Source organism: Buceros rhinoceros, unplaced genomic scaffold, assembly GCF_000710305.1.
Source record: "Buceros rhinoceros silvestris isolate BGI_N320 unplaced genomic scaffold, ASM71030v1 scaffold15488, whole genome shotgun sequence".
NCBI lineage: Eukaryota > Metazoa > Chordata > Aves > Bucerotiformes > Bucerotidae > Buceros > Buceros rhinoceros.
The window spans coordinates 3,964-9,896 of NW_010427592.1; positions in this window are offsets into that span (position 1 = coordinate 3,964).

Sequence of the window (5,933 nt, forward strand, 5' to 3'; positions counted from 1 at the left end):
TTTCTTTTTTTTTTCTAAATGGAGCCACGATTCCCCTCTCGTGCTGCGATTGGATTTCGAGACCATCCATCAAGTGGCAGTTTCTCATTTATTTCCTATCTACCTATTTTGTCATTTAGGGCAAAGCGGTGTTGTGTTAACACGGGTCCCATTTGTCAAACCGGAGTCGCTGGTGTAATTCCAATCCTCTCGGCAAATTTGTGGTGGTGAAATTTATGTTTTACAGATGGGCCGAGCCCTAATAAGACCATCAGTTTTAGATGGGTTTAGCAGCAGAATTGACGGTTTTATCTAAACTCTGCTTCAGCCGCTCACCGCAGGAGCCAAGAAAACATTGTACGAAACGATGGAAGAGAGATGGCAGGCGCATTGCTGAAATATGCTAAGCCTTGAACTCCAAATTGACACAAAACCTTGTTTCTGCCTTCTGAAAACCAAGTGAATTCTGTCAACACAGTTGTCTTGGCGACATTAAAATGTATCGCGGTCTGCTCGGAGAGGTGCGGCTCCTCTCGGATGGGCAAAGGGGAGAGGGACGAGGGACTTCATTAAATCAGTGCAAAGCTTCGGCGCAGTTCTGCCTCCTCTAGTGTTTGCTGCTCTGTGATAGGGGGTGTGCAGGATGCTGGTTCAAATGGAATAGAATATTTCAGCGGGAAGGGACCTACAATGATCATCTAGTCAGCCAGAAGGCTGGTGGCGGCTGTTTGTGCTGGCAGGACAGGGCTTTCCTCAGAGAGGAACAGTCGGGATGAAGACAAAAGCAAGTGCCAGGAACTGGACAAATGTGCTTTGGGGCAACTTCAGCCCCATGATATGGCCGTGAGCAAACATGTATTGTTTTGCTTTCCAGAAAAAAGCCTCCCTGATCAGAGGCTCCGAACCCTTTCAGGGAATGGATGGAGATTTATTTACAGCAGAAAGCAAGCATTTAGTTTATTAACTGTTCTTTTACTGATAGGCATGTTTTCAGAGCGCTGATGATGTGGGAGCCTCCAGGGCTGAGACCTCGGCACTTCATCCCTTCAGCAGCATCCTTCCTGAGCTGCTTCCCGTGGCTGCGTGGAGCGGGCCAGCAGCTCCGCAGCACCCCTGGGCGCTGGCACCAGGATGTTGTACAGATGGCAAAGTGCCTCTGATTTAATTCACTCCTATGTGTAAATCAGGTTTATCGGGGGTGAAGAAAATGTCACGGCCCCCGTGAAATAGCCATTTTCCAGTCTTGTGGGAAGTGGGAAAAGGTCTCGCTCCTTCCCGAGTGGGTTTTGGCAAGAGTGGTGGGAGGTGGATAATTAGTGATAGGTGGAGGAACATTGTCTGTGTACTCCCTGGATTAAAAGGCCACGTACGTAGCTACACCACGGCATCGGTCTGAGCTGTTGAGTGCAGAACCGCTGGCAAAGTGAGCTGGCTGCCGGTGAATCACTTTAATGCTCCATTTTCAGATGCGCAGCCACGCGGGTTTACAGTAAGTGTGCATATGTTGCATTCCCATTGCTCCTCATCAGATTCGCTGGCGCTCCATGGGTCCTAAAAATTAAACGGGCATAAATCCATCAGCCCTGGGGTTCTTTGCTGAACACTATAAATCCCACGAAAACTAATTCAATAGGCCAATGGTGTGTCCATTTAAAGCTGGCACATAGAAACGTAACCCATTACCGCAGCGAAGAACCCAAAAATCAATTTGCGAGGGCAGCGGCAACCCAAGTGCCCACGCCAAAGGGCTGGTGCTGGGCACATCCCAGCTCCCCATAGCCTGCGGTTCCTGGCTGGGGGAGTTAAGAGATTGTGTTAAGCTCCTAAGATTGATTTCTCCTCCGCTTTGCTTTCTAAATCAAATCATCCAATTAATGTATGTGCTGGAGTTTGTTGCTTCAAGTATTATCATCTGGTGACTCTAAAAGCTTGCGTTATTGCTTTTCATGGGGCTTGTTTGTTAAGCGAATGCCTTGGTGGCTGCTGCTGTAGGGGAACGTGTTCTGCTGCTCTTCCCTACCCTGATTAAAGCCTCCAAACAAGCGATGGCAGTTTGGATCGGTGTCACGATCAGAGTTAACGCTTCTCCTAACGCTTGTCTGGGGTGCTCCCAGTTTGCAGCTCTGCAGGGTTTGCTGCTCTTCTGTAATTTGAGTTGGGTTTATGCTTTGGAAAGGGGAGGGAAACTGAGGCAGGAGTGGGGCAGCACTGTCCATGGATGTTTATTCAAGTGGGGTGGCTGGGCAAGGAGCTGAGTCTGGCTTTGCTCATGGCATTCACCATCTCCTGGCTGCCTTTCAGGGATGAATTTAATGTTTCCACCTGAGTAGCACTCAACCCAGTGAAACCCTGCTCACCACGCTGCTCTCACTGGTTTTAAGGAGTTAGATGTGACACCGCCAGTAACTTTAAATGTATGGTCTGGCAAATGCACTACTGCTCTTGGGTTCGTAAATCAGAGTCTTAATGTTGCTTGCAGGGAGAACTGAACTCGGCAGAGCTGAGCATAGCTCAGCCACCCGCGTTTCAAACAGCCGCTGTCTCCCCGCCACTTTGCACGGGGCTGGATGCTGCAGGTTCCATCTGAAACGTGTCCCCTCTGGGAACAGAGCTGCTGATGTCCTGGGCCACCCTCGGAGCTGGGTAGGGGGGAAGTCCTGACCCACGCTGGGTGTCTGAGCAAGTCTCCGCTATGCTCCCAGCTGTCTCCTCCTGCCTTCTCCTGCCCTGAACTTCTTCCTCTCCCTCCCATTTCAGTCTGAGCTCGTGCAAAATTGCATAGCTAGCAAACAGTTGGACTTGATGATCTTGAGGTTATTTTCCAACCTCAATGACTCTAGGATTCTGTGAAAATGCTTGTCCACCTCTTCCCCAAAGGAGCAGAAGGGCTGGGGACTTAGAGACGGGTTGCCCTCAATCTCCTTGCCTGTCCCTCTGCTCTCCATCTTTTTTCTGACCTTCCTTACTCTGGGTAGAAGAAGGAAAGAAAAGGCTTGAGTTTGAGGGAGGGGAAGAAATCCCAGGCAGGTATATAATGCCATTCTCTGTCTTCCAGCCATGGCAGACAGCTGCAGAGCCTGCATCTGAGACCGGGGGAGAAACAGGCCACCTATCGCCCACGGGCATGAGTGTGCAAAGTCTGGGAGCGAGTCACCCTTATGTCTGTAGGGGACACGCTGCTTCTCCCCCTTAGAAAGACCTAAGCTGGGTGCTTAGATATCACCTAGGATCTACTTTTGTCTTCCCTCTTGTAAGGAACACTGAGACGTTGGCAGGTTTTGGGGATGGGAAATGATGTGCACCCAGCAATAACGTTGTTCCCTGGGATCTTGCAGGCTGAAGATGCATTTATGTAACGAATTATAAGCTTTGCTGTAAGCTTTTTGGAGGAAAGAAATTGGCCTGGTGTGAGAAGAGTGGGGGACTGTGAAACTTCAGGGTTTCTCAGCTCTTTGGGGCTTCTGAGGGCCCTTTCCAGTGAGTTCAGCATCACCCCACTCCCCTGCAAGCCCTGCAGCGAGGAGTCGAGCTGAGCTGAAAACCATCATCTCCTCTGGCTGTTGAGCATCTGCCCACAGGAGCTGCCGGGGATGCCTGACGGCAGCAGGGGCTCATGCCAGGCAGTCCCCGAGATGGCCCTGGCCCTGCTGAGATGGAGTTTGTGAGTGTCCCGTAGACAGTGACTAATCCAAGCAAATAACAGGGGTGTCCGCTTGAAGGCAAGCTGATAGTCCTGCACCCGCATGGTACTTACGCTGCTCTCAAAGCCTCCTTACGGTGTCAGCTAATACGTTTCAAACAAGTCCTGTATGAGTTGGTGGCTTGTCTGGACATGAGGGTGGGGCAGGGGGACCAGAGGGGCTGGTGGGAGCGAGGTGAGGAAAAGACAGACCCTGGGCAGGTAGGAGGAAGCCAGTCCTGTAGTTTGGGACCGGCACTAAAGAGCCTGAGAAAAAGGGGGAAGGCTCGGCCGGGGTCCTGCTGTGTCCAGTGCTGCTGGTGAAATGGGGTTCTGGCTGGGGAAGGGATGGAGGGGCTGGAAAGGAAGGAGAGGAGCAGGACCTTCCCTGTAGAAGCACATCTCTGCTTCCCTCCATCCTCCTCAAAGATGTGACCTTCCCTCCCCTGGCGGCCTGAGGATCTGGAGATGTCCTGCTCTGCTGCCCTGAGCCCTACGAGGTGGCACAACCCCTCAGGGCTGGCAGAGGTCCGGCTCCACTTGCGGGAAGCCACCCAGCAATTGGAGCTTATGTCACCCAGGTTAATTAGCCCTTGCAGAGGTGACTTCCCCACACATACCCCCTCACCCCCACTGCCCCAAACCTGCTCAGGTGGCATTTAACCCTTTGCATGCTGCCACTGCTCTACAGGGCTGAGTAATGGCAGGAGAAGGGCCACAGGGATAAATCCATCGGCTTGGGTTATCGGTCTGTAATTGCTTTATTATTTACCCCCCTGTAAAAAGCCAGCCTGGGGTCAGCCCTCTTCATCACATGAGGATTAAAATGATTAAAGTGGGTTAGTGCCGGGGCTGGTGTCACTGACCTGCTCCTCAGATCCCTGTTTTTCCCATCTGGGTGCTGGGGGGAGCTCCTCACAGAGCAGGGTTCGGTGCTCGGTGTCTGAAGGTGCAAATGCTGCCCCAAATGCGCTGCCCCCGGGAGAAGTTAAGAATGCTTTCCTTGGCATGTCAGTGCCTCCAGCCTGCAGATCTAGTGCCCTCTGTTCTCTCCCCAAAACTAAGATTTAAAAATGAAAAGAAGGCATCTGCATTTCAGCTCGCTGCTAAATGTCATGGCACGGTCCTGGAGAGAAATGTTCTCCAGAGCATCTGAGAAATGGGAGGGGAACGCAGTGAACATTTGGGAGCTGAAGTTACCGAGCGCAAGCGTAGGCACGTAAGAACCAGGGTCCCATCAGGAGTCAATGAGACATGGCTCCCCAAGCCACGCGAGGGCTGTAGGAAGTCATGCCCAGCTGCGTGACGTTCCCCCGAGTGCCGGGTAAACTCATTGCGTGTTCTTCTCTAGATGGTTTTCCATCAGCTAAAGCCGTTTGTTCAGGAACTGTTCAGAAGCGGATGGCAGGGCTGGGCATGGGGGAGTGCTAAACTTGCCGCCTGCATCTCCCTGCCAGGCTTGAAATATGGGGAGGGGAGGAGGAGCCAGGCTGAGGCTGTGATCCCTGTAGCCAGGCTTAAAAGCACTTGCCTTTGTAAGTGCTTTGCAGTAACTCGGGGTAAGAGGAGCTGAATGTTCCCTTCTACTGCCTCAGTTTGCTGCTACTGTCTCTCCTGAAGCATCAAAACGATGCTGCCACAACGAGACCTATGGTTTCATCCTGGGCAGGGACATACCTCCCCTGTCTGGTCACCCTGATCGTCTTGGCCATCAGGTTGTTGCATACTCTGGAAAACACACGGAGACAAGATCCTCAGCCGGCAGAAATCGCCACTGAGCTGCCTCAGCTTTTCTCCTTTGCCAGACTTGCTCCGTTTTCACCTATGACCCATGGGCAAAGTGGGGAGGGTCCAAGCAAAGCTGCCCAGCAGCCCCCTCCCAGGGCTCCCCCACTCCCCCCGTGCTTTCCCGGCCCCCGTCGAACAGATGGTGCCGATTTTTGCAGGGCGGGGTGGAGGAAACAAAGCCCAGAGTGATGGGAGGCTGCAGCCTGTCTCCCAAACGCAGCCTGGGGGATGACATCTGTGGGGACGGGCTGATGCATGGGGGTGTCTGTGTCGCGCTGAACCCCGTGCCGAGCCGGCACTTACGCCTGCCCTATCTCACTATTCTTTCTCCTTTGGTTTTTTTTTTTTCCTCCTTTCTAGATAAAGAAGCTTGTTGACCTTTTGCAGGGATGTCGGTGAAGCGAGCGGGCTGCCTCCCTGCCTCTGCCCAGCGCAGGACCAGAGTCTGACTGGAAGCTGGCATGTTGCCCCACCCAGCCCCTGCTCA